Below are 15,059 nucleotides of genomic sequence, written 5' to 3' on the forward strand. Positions count from 1 at the left end.
TATTTTATGGAAATTAAGATAAAATATGTGAGGCCATGCTTATTTTCCCCTTTTTCCCACCTTCACAGAAAAAAGCTTCAGTTTTCTTTTTTTGTTTTTTTGGGGGCGTTTTTTTGTTTGTTTGTTTGGGTTTTTTTAATAGTTTAGAAGTTTTTGACTATTTATTCTTAGTTCTCCTTGAAGGTCAAGCCCCAATTTACTTTCAGTAACACTCTACATTTTCTGCTACACACAAAAACTAAGAAAGCAGAAGCATTTGTGACCTGGTACTAGAAACACAGGAAGCAATAAATCTATATAGATAGATTTTTGGTTTATATATACATTATATTTATATATGGCTGATTTCACAGCAGTATCATTGAAGTTCATCTTTGGAAACAATATCCTTGGAAAAAAGTGGCAAATTTTACTTCCTTGGAAATAAGGAGTCTTGAGGTTCAGAGTGAGATGAATGGGGCAATTCATATATCTCAGAGGCTTTATTCTGTTTTTCTACTTGCCTCAGGCAGAAGACAGTTCATCAGTTTACAGTGTCTTCACGTGTTTGAGGTCATATCTCTTGAAACCATAGAGGCTAGAAATACAATAAAGAAACACAAAAACCTTAGAATCATGGAAAACAAATTTTTAGGGAGTGTTGAATTTCAGAGTAATGGGAAACACACAGCTCTATTTACACCAAAATATACAGGCATGCATCTAGGGGACTTAAACCTAGAAATTGCTTTATAATTCTTCCAAAGAGTGCAGGAGCATGACAAAAAAACACTGAGTTATACTCAGCACCCAATTCTCATCACCTTTTTTTGTTGTAAATCTATTTCAGCCTCTTTCAATCCTTCTATTTCACTTAATAACTCATCTTTCTTTGATGTAAATGTTTATCTTTTTTAAGACCATAAAATAGGAAAAAGGAGTAATCAAATTGTGTAGAGAAAATATTACTAAAAATTGAAAATGCCAGGCAAAAAGCATTTTGCTTTTAAGGACTAAAGTACAGACACTGTCATGTCTCTGAGTATCTTCAACATAATAGTCTGTGACTCGAAGGTAATATGCAATGAGTGTGATGCAGAGGTTGTTATGGTTTCAGGGGCTTCTATGACTTTTACTGAATGTAAAATCCTACAAACAGATATGTTAGACCTGATCCTGGAGCTATAACTCACAGAATGAGATAGTCTCCCTATACAGTGCAAATATGTATGTACCTGTGTACCTTTATATTAAAACCCAAACCATTTATCCCTCCCATACAAAGAAAGGTAATCTTGCTCCCTATATGCTTTCAAGAACTCAGAATAATTGTGCTAACATAAAAAAATATTTTTTTCACTTAGTACCCTCACATAATTGTCTTATACAGTGGCTGCAGGGTTTGGGAAGTTATGGAACCATTCCTATAATAAATGTTTTTGCTAAAATATAAATAAATATTTTAGATTATGTTTTAAAGGAACATTTCCAAAGTTAGAGACAGCACGCATGCTATTGGTATTCAGTGGGAGTTGGGTGCTTAACTGCCCTTCATGCTTTTGAAAGTCTCTCTTTTTTTCTCCTGGATGTTCTAAGTAAATCAAAGTCAATGGAAAGTTTCTCATTTGGTTCAGAGGTGTTTAGATCAGGCTATAAAGGCTTGAATTTGTTCCCACTGGTGACAACATCAAAATCTGTTGACTTCTGGCTTCAGGACAAGTCCCTAAAGTGCCTTCCTTCTCATAACATGCACCATTTCCTTTAATACATTCATTTTCTACAAAATGCTCACAGTTCATATTTGTATACTTTACCTGTAAATAAACTATGTCTTTCCTATGAAATCATCATCACTATTACCACAGAGTTCTAGATTATCTTATTGTATCTCTAATGTTTAATTTAGCATTCTGGTATTTTTTCCTCCAATTTACTAGGTAGATTATTATAGTGCACAAAATACTCTCCACCCACCACCACTTCCTATACCATGCCTGACTGTCCTGGTTTCAGCTGGGATAGAGTTAACTGTCTTCCTAGTAGCTGGTACAGTGCTATGTTTTGAGTTCAGTATGTGAAGAATGTTGATAACACTGATGTTTTCAGTTGTTGCTCAGTAGTGTTTAGACTAGAGTCAAGGATTTTTCAGCTCCTCATGCCCAGCCAGGGCACCTGACCCAAACTGGCCAACAGTGTATTCCATACCATGGGACGTCCCATCTAGTTTAGGAACTGGGAAGTGGGGGGGGCAGGGAATCGCCGCTCGGGGACTGGCTGGGGGTCGGTCGGCGGGGGGTGAGCAATTGCCCTGCGCATCATTTGTACATTTCAATCCTTTTATTACTACTGTTGTCATTTCATTAGTGTTATCATTATCATTATTAGTTTCTTCTTTTCTGTTCTATTAAATCGTTCTTATCTCAACCCAGGAGTTTTACTTCTTTTCCTGATTTTCTCCCCCATCCCACTGGATGGGGGGGGAGTAAGTGAGCGGCTGCGTGGTGCTTAGTTGCTGGCTGGGGTTAAACCACGACACTGACATACACTCATAGAACATTTTTTAAATATTTCTCCTAAATGTCATGTATTACAACATGCAGGTAAAGTAAGAAGGAAAAACTAAAACATAAAATGGAGGAAACATACAGTTAAAAATCTATGTTTAACACTATGGAGTATTTGACTCCTTTCCCACAAAAAAATGCCCCTTTCACTCTTCAGTATTGACTGTATGTTCTTGAAATAACAAGTTGAAATGATTGCTATTCTTGACCCTTTCCTCTCCTTGACTTACTGTTCTGTATCAAATTGCTTGATTATCTTATCATTCAGGGAAGAAAATACTCAGTTCCAGATGAATAAAACTGTTTTTTTTCAGTCAATGGCATTACAAGACTTTAATATTCATAGTAATTGGATTGAGCAAAAGGCTGAATGAAAATGACACCAAAAATATTATTCAGAATTATTGTTTAAAAGTGTTTCTTCTAAGTATGTATTGCTTTCTTGGTAAGGGGTAACAGTAGCAGCATTTTTTTTCTTGTTATTACCTCTACATTTATGAACTAAAAACATATTTTTGAGGGCACTCACAAATTTCAAGTTTCTGAAAATAATATTTATGATAATTTAAAAATATTTTAGCAAATAAGAACATAAAAAATATGAGCAGTAGTTAAAAAGCAATTACCATTCTAAACTAAAGAGATAATGGGTAATCAGAGCACAAATATTACAGACCTCTCATATCTGACTTACATGTAATAATCTTTTTATATAACTTATCTACTAGATGTTATAAAAATCAATATTAAAGTATTATCAATTATCATTGCTAAAAGAACTTAACTTTCATAAACTTCAGAAGTCACCAACTCTGTACTTACATTCGATTTTGTGTTCTTTTTTGAGTAACTCAGAGAGAGATGTTGGGAAAGAGTATTATAAAAATGACCTCGTTTTGTTTATATTGTTAACATTTGGAGAATAAATAACAATAGTCTGCAGAACTTAGGCGTGGGAGAAGTGTGTTCTCTGCCCAGGCCTGTCCTGAGAAGTGGAAGGTGTCAGTCATCTCAAATTTGTGATTTGGTCCTGAATTCAACTGCTGTCCTCAACCCAATGAGATATGGGGTTTGTGCCTCCTCACATCATTTGGTATACATTTTAAATTGCAGAATTATAGAATACTTAAGGTTAGAAGGAACCTTATGAGGTCATCTAGTCCAATTTTTCCCTCCAAACGCAGCACAGATGGCCAACTTCCTCCTCAGCTTCACTGTTAAAGCACAGCCAGCAGTTTAAAAGAAGTGATTATTATCCCATATGGTTGCTGTGAAATGGAGTGTATCATCTTCCAGTCTGGGGGCTCCCCAGTACAAGAGAGACATTGACAAACTGGAGCAAGCCACAGGAGAGCCACCAGATTGTGACGTGCCTGGAGTGCACAGGGTTACAAGGAGAGGCTGAGTTTCAGTTGTTCAGTTCAGAGAACAGATGGCTAAGGGTCAACTCAACATTGTCTTCCACTGTTGAGTGTGTGTTTCTAGAGAAGATCTAACCAGGTTTTTCTCAATGATGCACAGCAAAAGGATGAGGAGAATGAATGCAAATTGCATCAAGGAAAATTTCCTCTTGTTATTAAGAAAACAACAACACAGGGTGGTCAGACGCTGGGACAACTTTCCCCCAGAGATTCTGAAGGCTCCTTGCTCGGAGATTTTCAGAACTCTGCTGGACAATGACTGGAGAAACTTAATTTAAAGTAGGAGTTTTCCCCGATTTGATCAGGTGGCTTATGGTCCCTTCCAACCTAAATTATTCTATGGTTTCACAATTTAATATGTGTGACAAATGATGAGGGAGGAACTGTAGGCACACCAAAATCTTCACAGAGTCTGGAGGTAGAAGGTACAAACTGTACATCCTACTGAGCTGATGACAGTGGTGGGATTCAGAAGCAATTTACAGACAGGAGATAGCAACCATTCCCTGGCTGTCTCAGTGCTTCTCTGTAGCAATTGCCAGGGATGACTGTGGTCAGTTTTATGGCAGTCCCTGACAGCTTGCCTGAACAAAATGAACCAGATGATTCCCACAGGTTTCCACTCTTATATCAAAGACTAGATGAAAGTTGGTGAGAAAAAAGGAAATCTAACTAAGGGGTGAAATTCAGCTTTTTCTGTATTATATTATTGCTGTAAAAACCTAAATTTAGCTGAGTTGGTATGCTGTCTATACTGTCAAATAATGTGTCACTTTAATCCCAGATCCTGTTCTTCTGATTAAGCATATAAATGTTCACTTGTTTTTGTACACTGTTGTGGAATAAAATCACTACTTCCCTCCAAAACAAAATCAGATGTAATTTCTAAGGATAGTTCTCATGTAAGCTTCTGAATGTGTTTATTTCTGTCACTGACTATAGAAAAGATCCTGGGGTTTTAGCTCAGATATTGATACTAGTGTTAGCAGAGATTAATACCATCCAAAATGACTGCTTCAAACATACTCTTTCTATATGATGGACACTACTATTATAAGTAGTAAGATGTCTCCAACAATAGAAAAATTCAGTGTGTGGCTGTGATACAAGAAAAGAGTTCTCAGGAATCTAGTGATCTCTTTATGTTCTAGATAAGGTCTGTTTTTCTTTGTTTTCTCAATTACTTTGAGTATAGTCAGAAGAGTTGAAGCAGTCTGAGTGACTAAGCAAACATGAATTACAGTAAATTATTTGTAGAATATGTGGGAAATTTTGACAAGTGATTATTTACCAGTAGTGTTTCCTTTCCTTTTTCCTTTTACTTTTTCCTTTCCTCTTTCCTTGCCTTGCCTTTCCTTCCTTTCCTTTCCCTTGCATTTTTCTGTGAGGTGGTTCTTTACTAGGGAAAATGCTTCTCCTTTTCATTTTTTAAGCAGAGCAATTCTTAAATCTGTTAGTACTTGTCTATGGAGCCATATGTGTTTCCATATGGCATTTCTTTTGATGACTGTGCCATATTCAATATCTTAACCATGTGCATGTCTGTGTAATCAAGTGTTTTATCTTTAATTTCCTGCACTGATGTGTAGAAGATAACTCTGAGTGTATTAGCACATTTCTGCTTTATCTGTCTATCATTAGATTGGAGGATAGCATGTTCACACATTCTTTAATTGGGTAGTTAATTGGTCTAAGAGAAGATGTGGTAATATGAACTGTCTTCTGTCATGGGTGGTATGAAAATGTTCTCCTTGGTACTGACCGTTTTATTACCATAAATAAGCAAGTTGAAACTTGTCTTAAAGAATTTAAAGAACTAAATTGGAGAATGATGGAAGCTATGTGTCAGAAAACATTAAAGGAGATTTTTTATTTCTGATATTGTTTACATGACTCAGGAATGTCACAAAATGAGAAAAAATATTTGTTTAGAGTGCTATAAGCAGAGGGGATGGGTCTTTTTTGATAAAATAAGCATGATTTCCAACAAGGTATTAATAGAAAAATGTAGTCTGAAATACTTCTGAAGATGTAAACCTCATAATGTCGAGTATTTCAGTTCAGCCAAAATTCATTACTAACTTTATACAAGTAGATGCAGTTATGATTTCATATCATGACATTCCTCTACCAAACTAAGGAAATAAAGGAAACTTGTAATTTTCTATAAGGCTAGATGCAATTAAAGAGTATCAATTAAATATTCATATGTAAATGAGAAATAGGACTGCTGTCTTGTATTTCCAATGCATAAGCTTTGACGATTTAGTATATTTCTTTCTTGTAAGATAGTTTTGGCTCCCTTTTACAAAGCCTTGAGGTGTATAAGGTACATTTTCACTCAGATATCTCTTATAGGGAGTAGTGATTCTTGCTTTGGAAAGTTGTCTGTATTTGCTTGCCAGGAAAAAGAACTATCTGTTTGCAAAATAAAAATTAAGTATATTCCCAGTATTATGGTAGGCAAATTTTAGATTAAATTATTATTTAAAAAAAAACTTATTATATTCAAAAGAGAAAGAAGAAAAACGTTATCATTATTAGCATTTTCCTATGATTCTATAATAATTCAACCATTTACAAGGAAAATTAAAGAGTTAAGCACGACTAATAGACCCAGTCTTTTGCCTCTTCATTCTGAAGATGTGCGAACTGTGTAGTGTTAGTAGCAGGCAGAAGCTGTTCAGCAGCCATCTTTTCCTCTGAGCAAGGAACAGTTTCTTCAAGGGAGATTAGTATCACAGTTTGATTCTGAGGATAGGAGCTATGACGTGTTCTTGATTTAAGCTTGCTTTCAGAGTTTGAATAGAAAAAAAAATCCTGTTATAGAAATACATCAATATTTTGAATACATATTTTAAAGCATTGCTTAAAATTTAATTTGTTAGGGACTACTAGGAAGCACAGAAGAGAGTATTTTGCCCAAGGGAAAAAGAAGAAAAAGAGGAAAGAAAAAAAGAAAAGAAAAAGCGGGGGGGGGAAGTTATATTAAAAAAGTTTGGGAAAACTCAGTTTGGAGATATTTGGAAAACCTCATGCTCATGCACACTTTGTAAAGCTTTTTCATGCATGAAGATTGCTCACTGTGCATGTACATACTCAGTAAATTTTTATTGTATATCAGCTTCAATTTTGTATGCAGTGCATCAGTTTACGGCCCAGTACTGCATTGATCCACACAGCAATACTAAATACATATTTATGATGAGAGAAGGTTAATGGTCTTCCAAAACTCCCACTTTGTTTTAATCTTTAATTAATTCAGTAGAAGGGATAATATACAACTTTTCTTGTTTTGGGTGGTTTGGTTTTTTTGGTTTGGTTTGGTTTGGTTTGGTTTTTTTCCTCTTTTGTTTATAGGGACACACAGGAATAAAATTTCAACAATATGTTTTCTCAAATAATTCATTTGTGTAAATATTATCCCATTAATATATAAACCTTCATAGTTTCCTATTAAACACAAAAGCTCCCCTTGTCAAAATTTAACAGCTACATAGAAGGTCTGCTGCAGTAAAAGACATTAATGGTAACAGTGTATTTTGGACCTGTTATTGTGAAGCTCTTTCTACTAACTAAAACTAAAAACCATCCATACACATATCAACAATTTTATGGGCAGAGCTGGAAAGCTTTACTCAATGCTTTTGATTTTTACAGTGTCTTTTCTTTACCTGATTCTAGTCTCCACATATTTTACCAAAATACATTCACTGAAGTGGTAGCACAAGTAAAATTTGCCTACTGATGTATATAAAAGTTCATACATATTAAAAAATGCGTACCCCAAAAATGGTATGTCCAATGACTGTGCTGATGGAAGAAGCCACATAATCAGTCACCTTTCTCATGAAAAAAATATCACTGATACCTCCCTCTGGAGTACTAACCTATGTAGTAGATAATGACTATCAGTATTCTCTATACTGTGGTTATATGAGCAGCAAACCTAAGGAAGATTATAATATTTTGAACTTTCACTAATATATAAAAAGAGATATACTTCTGATAAACTGCCCTTGAAAGAAAAAGAAGCTAGGAAATAAACAGAACAAAGCAGACCCCAAAACCATATTGCTTCATCTATACTGTTTAGTAAGCTCTTCATCTGGTGTTATGTTTTATTAGAATAATTATATCAAGTTACAAGAACATTTCAAGATATTAAAAATGTAGGTTACCTCAAAAGAAGAAAAAAACATATACCTTATAACATTTGGAATGGGAATTTGCATGTATTGACTTGTGTAATAATTACCCTCTCTTTCCTTCATAGCGAAGTCTATTTAGTATTTATGAGAAGAGAAAGACCATGAAAGAAGCTTGTGTTGTGCGCATACACAATACATAAGCTCCTGAAATATAATGCTCCTGAAAAGGACAACAAAACAGACTGGAGCTCTCCTGCTTTCTTTTCACATTGCCTCTAATGCTTTGCAATTACTTAACCAATGACAGTGTTTAATTATCCAAGATCTGCAGTGAGTTCTGTTAAAAAAAAAAGAAGAAAAAAATTAAACCTGTATGGTATAGGAGTGAGATCAAGTCCAAATATTGAGGATTCCATCTGAATTTAAATTTATGGGGTTTTTTGTTTTCTTTTCTTTCTTTTCTATTAAAAAATTACCCTGCATTTATTTTTGCTAGGAGGAAGGAGGAAAAATGGAGGAGGAGAAAGTTAAGAGAGAATGAGAGAGAAAGAGAACAGGTGGCACTATATATTTACAACCTTTTATTCAGGTTTTATCGGAAAAAGAACTGTCCTTACTGCAGTGCTTGCAGCCTGAAATGCACTCCATCATTCCACTCCGAAACTCCGATAAGTCCAGATGTGTGATGGCCTTCAGCTCTAAATCAGGCTGTGCACTTCTAACATGACCTTCCCCTAGGCATCACAATGATAGCCCTGTCTCTGACTTCCTATGCACAAATTGAATCAAGGTACTTTAGACACGTCTTCCTTAACAACTTTACATATTGTATGGAATAATGGACATCAAAGATTTTTCAATTTCTGACTTACCCATTTCCCAGCTTGGATTGTAATGGTAATGATGTGTTTATTGTCTAGATATGAACAATGAAAGGACTAAAATACAATAGAAGAATAAAGCATTGTGCATTCCAGGCATGGCAACTGAATAAGTAGCATACAAACTTCAGAAAATTCTTCTGCTGCATTTATAACATCATTCAAGGTAGAAAATAAACTGTGATAAAATAGCAGTAGCATGCTATTCTTTCCACAAACTTCTTGATTGTTTTTATTATTTTTTTAACTTCATTGTCTTTTCTATTGTACTGCAGTATTTTTAAAATTCATAATTTGTATACTTCTGGAGAAAGTAATGAGAAAGAAAATCTACAAGCTTTAGAGGCTGCTACTTCTTTAGTCCCCAAGAACTTTTAAAATGAACATGAAACATTTTTTAAAACAAATAATTAATGCTAATACCTAGTATCTTACAAGGATTCAGTTAAAGCCAAGCACCATGGGGACATGACTAGAGTTTTTCATTCATGTTCCCTTCAATGGGCAGTAATTTTGGCAAACACACAGATGTTAGAAACCCTCATTGCATATATAATTTCCCCAAACTTCCAAGATGAAGGCATGGATAGAAAATAAAGGTTCCTGAGATTATGGAAATCCCTGACTAGATGCTTGTGTCATGATCTGAGTTAGTAGGAAACTTTCTGTGGGAAACAGTGTTCCCTACCACTTCCATCTACATCAGCTTTCTGTGCTTCAGTTTGATGCTTGAGTTAATTTAAAGTTTTATGCAGGAAATGGTGACAGAAAGATTTGCTCACAGGAGCACTGGTATCTCAGTGAAATTTCAGTGGCTTTTGTCATTTTAGCTTCAAGATAGAACTGTTAATTAAAACAACAAAAACTCCTCAAAAAAACACAGCCCATTTTGACTCAAAATCCAGTAGCTGAGGAGACATGAAATCACTTTACTAAATGCCTGACCAAAGTCCAAGTTTCAAGGTTCTTCACAGAAATCAAAATGAAACCTGGATATTTTTATTTCTTCCTAACTGATTTGAATTCCAACCTTTTTGGGGGGGGGGGAAGGGGGGGCAGCTTTTCAGTTACATTTCTTTGTAAATAGTTGTACCCACTGGGCTGCAAAATGACAAATCTCCTTTATACCCTGGTGGTTGGACTCTCAATCTTGAGATAGAAAACTCAAGACAAAGCTACAGTAGTGTATTTATTCCACATTAACACAAGGCAGAATACTTTCTTCCAGACAGAGCAAGCTTGAGCTCTTCCTTCTCCTCCCTCTCCTCCTACCCTTCAGAAAAGAAGTACTATCAGGAGATGGATTATTTGATCTTTCTCCTTTGTCAAAAATGGGAAAATTAGTGCTAAAATTTAGGACAAGCGGCTCAGGAAAAGTTTTCAGTCAGTTGAGTAGTCTAGTGTCTTGTTCGTCATAAGATACTTCTAAAGGTCTTTGTTTTACTTGACTGCAGAGCAAGAACATTTATAAAACTTTACAGGTGTTGTCTATAGAAAAAAAAAAATTGCCACACTCTTAATTGTTACGTAAAGCTATATAGGCAAGTGCGTCTGAGTACTGCCTGTTCTGTCTTGTTTTTTTTAATTTACTCCCTCCAGATCTCACAGCAGATCAGAGGACAATAAGGTTTATAACTGTTACCCTAATTTCAGATTATTGAATGATGGCTAATTCCTTCTCAAAAAGTTAGATTCCAGCCACTTGAGTCCTGTTCTGTAAACACCAATCATGGATTTATGGAATATTAACCACTTCAAATAGCATATGGCCTTACATAGTCACACATGTTACTATAATATAATGTGTGGGAAAGATGCAGTAATTTTGTATACCTTCACTCAAGGCAAATGCTATAACCAAATTCTAAAGTATTATTGCATATATATTTTATGTACATTAGAAACATTAAACAATGATTTAGCTGGGTTTTCCCTAGACTGTAACATTGCTTCTCGAATTTGTATATGATGAACACACAATCATGACAGATTTATTAAAGACAAATGATGTATTAAAACCCAAGAAGTTATATTTTTACTTAAAAGGAAATTAAAACAATAAATTTAATGTGTGCACAGATGAGCCCAGTCTTCGCAAACAATAATCACTTGCTGTTTAATTTTCCTGGGCTGGATTGCTTCATATCTTGACCTGATGAGCCATTTCAGCTATCTTCCCTACCCCCATATGCTTGACATTTTGTTCATTAGGATTGGCTTTCCTGATCATCACAATACAAGATAAACTGTTGTATTAAGAGGAAATGATGGTGTTGCCTCTCCATAATTGAATCTGGAAGATGTATCTGCTGTAGTTTAGAATGACATATTCAGGAAGCCAAATAATCAACCTCAAGGGAACAGCTTTCTGTGCCTGAGAGATTCAGGTCGCCTAATACTTCACCAGTGGTTTTTTGCAGAAAATGTGAAGCTTTTGTCAAAACAAGCCAGCTCACCTGATAAATAATCATGTCATATAGAAATATATGTTTTTGCTAAAAATGCTTTAAAAATAAGGTTTAAGGTACTAATTCAGAGAGAATAGGGTATATAATGGTCTATTCATCACTCTCTCTTGTCTTGCAAAGGCTATGTTCCAGGACTAAACTTCAAGTGCTCTTTTTCTTTGTTTTTCCCTTCCAAGAGATAAGGACCATAAAAGAAGTGATACTTAAAATCAGTGTTTAGAAGTCCGTATGTAAAAATACAATGGGCCTTTTTGTTTTTTTTTAAGTATAGATAAAACAAACACTTATTGTAGCATGCATTTTTTCTATAGGGAAGGATCAAGGGCATCCAGACAGGATTATCTCTTTCACAAATTCTCCAGCCTTGAAAAAGTATGTTGATGCTGCCAATGACAGTAACTGGTAAGAGATATGTAACACGATCTTCATAGAGTTAGAGAGAGCATTTAGAATTTATCTTAAATTCCATGTCAATACATGCATACACACAAAAACTCTAGGAGGTTGGGAGTTTTTTTTCAAATTCATATTGTAGTTATCCAGGATTATGTAAGTTTGAGCTATTACATTCTGGATTTCTTTATACTTTTTTTGTAGTAAATTTAAAACTGCACAAGCCTTAACAATTTTTAACTTTTTATATTTCCTAAAGTGCCTTTCCCTTCAGAATTTCAGTGGCATTGTTACCTGTATAAACAAAGGAAAAATGTATGATTTGATACTAAAAAACTTTTACGGTAATACAAAGCATCAAAAAAAAAATCTTCATAATCTGTTTATAGACTAAAATATGAAAAAGATTATTCTGAGTTCATGTTATACCACAATATCACAAATGGAGATATTCAGAAAGAAGTACTACCGTTTTGCTCTCTGACCTCTGGAAGACAATCAGAGTTAGAAATCAGTCATTTGTGACTTAGATTTCCTCCTTTACTAATGTAAACATTGATACCTTCTTTATTTGATACTATGATGGATATTCAATTTCACTTTTCTCACCCTACTTCTCTTTCTTATCACAACAAATTAGATGGTGTGCAAAATAAGTACATTGCTTAATTAAGACTTTATAAAAACTTACCTGTGAGCTATTCAGAGGATACCATTTTTGTTTCACAGCAAGAATCTATTAGATTTTCAGACTCTGTCTCTTGCTCTCTGTCTCTTTCTTTCAATTTACCTCCCCATAGCTTTTTTTCCTACTTAATTTATTCCCTTGTCATAAAGATGTTGTCCTATTATGATTATTTTTCTTGTCCTTTTTCTTCTCTTTAAAAATATCTTGGTTTTCCCCTTTTCAAATGCATGACCATTCATATGGCATTACAGAGCCCTTCTGTTAATACCAAGCCACTTAGAATGCAGCATATTTTGATTCCACCACTTGCTTGTTTACCTTGATAACTACATGTTGCATACTCCTTCTGGCTCAAAATATGCGAAGCTCTTCAGTTAAAACAAATAATAAGTTTTGAGTAATTGGAAACTTATAAAAATAATTTTAAAATATTTTGCATACCATGCTTTTAACTAATGAAATCTAAAAATTCAAAATGGAAGTGTTTATCTTGCCCATAATACCTAACCCTAGAGGCAATGAATCATCTGAAAGGAAGAATGTTTTGTAGATCTGTTTTCATATGAAATTTAAAAGCTGCTTCTAGCAGAGTTATTTTTAAGGCGCAATTTTCTAGTTCTAGTGCGTATTTTATACTTTTAGTGTGTTCCATGCCTAAAGACTTTAATGGCTGGTGAAATACTTTGCCTATACCAGGTTTCACCATCTGCTTTGTTATCCTCCTAGTCTTTTCAGGTAAAAGGGAGAAAGTACATGATCTTAAAAGAAAAAGGAATTGTTAATGGAAATAAAGTGCAAAAAGTGAAAAAGATTCACTCTTCCCATATCTAAAAGCTCTTTTTTTTTAATATGTTTTATGTGGGGAGGAAAGAGGAGTGAGTGAAATGTCTTCACATACTTATACACTAGATCATAAAGGAGCCTGGAATAATGGAGAAATAAATTGCTTTGGCATCTGTATTATAAAGCTAAGCATATGATTGTGCCATGAATGTAGTCTCTTATAAAGAATAATTTCCTGTATTGTCATAAAAAGGTATGATAGTCCATTAATATCTATTCACATCTCTGCCTTTCTGATGCAACTACGCTAACATGTTTGCAGGATTTCTGAATAACCATGTTAAAGAGGATAGATATGCTAAATAAAGACTTTCCAAAGGGAACTTTATCCTATATTTGTCCCAAGTGTTCCAGGTACTTTTTTTTTCTGAAGCGTATTGACCATTATCGGTGACGAGGTATTACAGGATATGTGCCGGTACACTGATCTTTCATCTTAAATTCTCATGAATGACATGCAAAGTTGGGAGACATGATATACTAGGCTTTTTTTCTTTTCTGTGAATACAAATTTTCTCCCTGTATACTGTTTCTCCTCACTTTTTTTTTTTTGTATTCCAGTTTTCACTTGGGTTTAGTCTCAAATAACCCAACTAGATCATATTTGTCTTTAAAGCATGGAAGTTTTTAGCATATTTTGTAGAAGAACTTGTTGAAACTTTAAAAGAAAAAACAAACAAACAAACAACCCCCCCCCCCAAAATCAACCAAAACAATGACCATATGTCAAAAACTATTGCTGCTAAATCAGTAGATACCAAATAAAGTATTTATGATTGTATAATACTATTACACAATGCTTCAAGTAACTAAAAGCAAGAAAACCAAAATACTTCTAGCTTGTAAAATATACGTGTATAGCCTATTGGAAATATATGACCTGAATACTGAAACCTGCTGTGGTGTGTTGAACTTGGCTGGCTGCCAGACGCCCACCCAACCACTCTCTCACTCCCCCTCCTCAACAGGACAGGGGGAGAAAATAAATGAAGACGCTTGTGGGTCAAGATAAAGACAGGGAGATTGTCTGCTATTTACTGTCGCAGGCAAAAGAGACTCAACTTGGGGAAAAATGATTTAATTTATCATCACTTAAAGTACATTTGGATAGTGAGAAACAAGAAAAAAATAAAACAACATCTTACCTTCACCCCTTTTCTAGGCTCAATTTCAATCATTCTTTACTGATGCCTGTACCTTCTCCCCCATGAGTAGCATAGGGGGATGGAGAATGGAGGCTGTGGTCAACCCATGACAGTTGTCTCTGCCGCTCCTTCCTCCTCACACTTTTCCATTTCTCTGATGCGGTGTCCTCCACAGGCTGCAGCATGGATACCTGCTCCATCATGGTCTCCTCCATGAGCTACAGAAGACTCTGTGCTCTGGCACCTGGAGCGCCTCCTCCCTCTCCTTCTTCTCCAGCCTTGACTGGTGTCCACAGGAATGTCTCTCACACTTTTTTCCCCTCACTCCTCACTGTCATGCAAAGTTTTGCCCTTTCTTGAGTATGTTTTCCTCGAGGTGCTTGGCTGTTGACATCACAAGTGTCTTGCATTGTGTCCTTTGAAACTGGCTGGAACTGGCCAGAACCAGCTGTGTCCGGTTCCAGCCAGCAGCCTCTGGCCTCTCCTCACAGAGACCACCCCTGCTGCCAGTGCCTTGACATTGACA

Source organism: Haliaeetus leucocephalus, unplaced genomic scaffold (genome assembly GCF_000737465.1).
Source record: "Haliaeetus leucocephalus isolate CR32 unplaced genomic scaffold, Haliaeetus_leucocephalus-4.0 Scaffold32, whole genome shotgun sequence".
NCBI lineage: Eukaryota > Metazoa > Chordata > Aves > Accipitriformes > Accipitridae > Haliaeetus > Haliaeetus leucocephalus.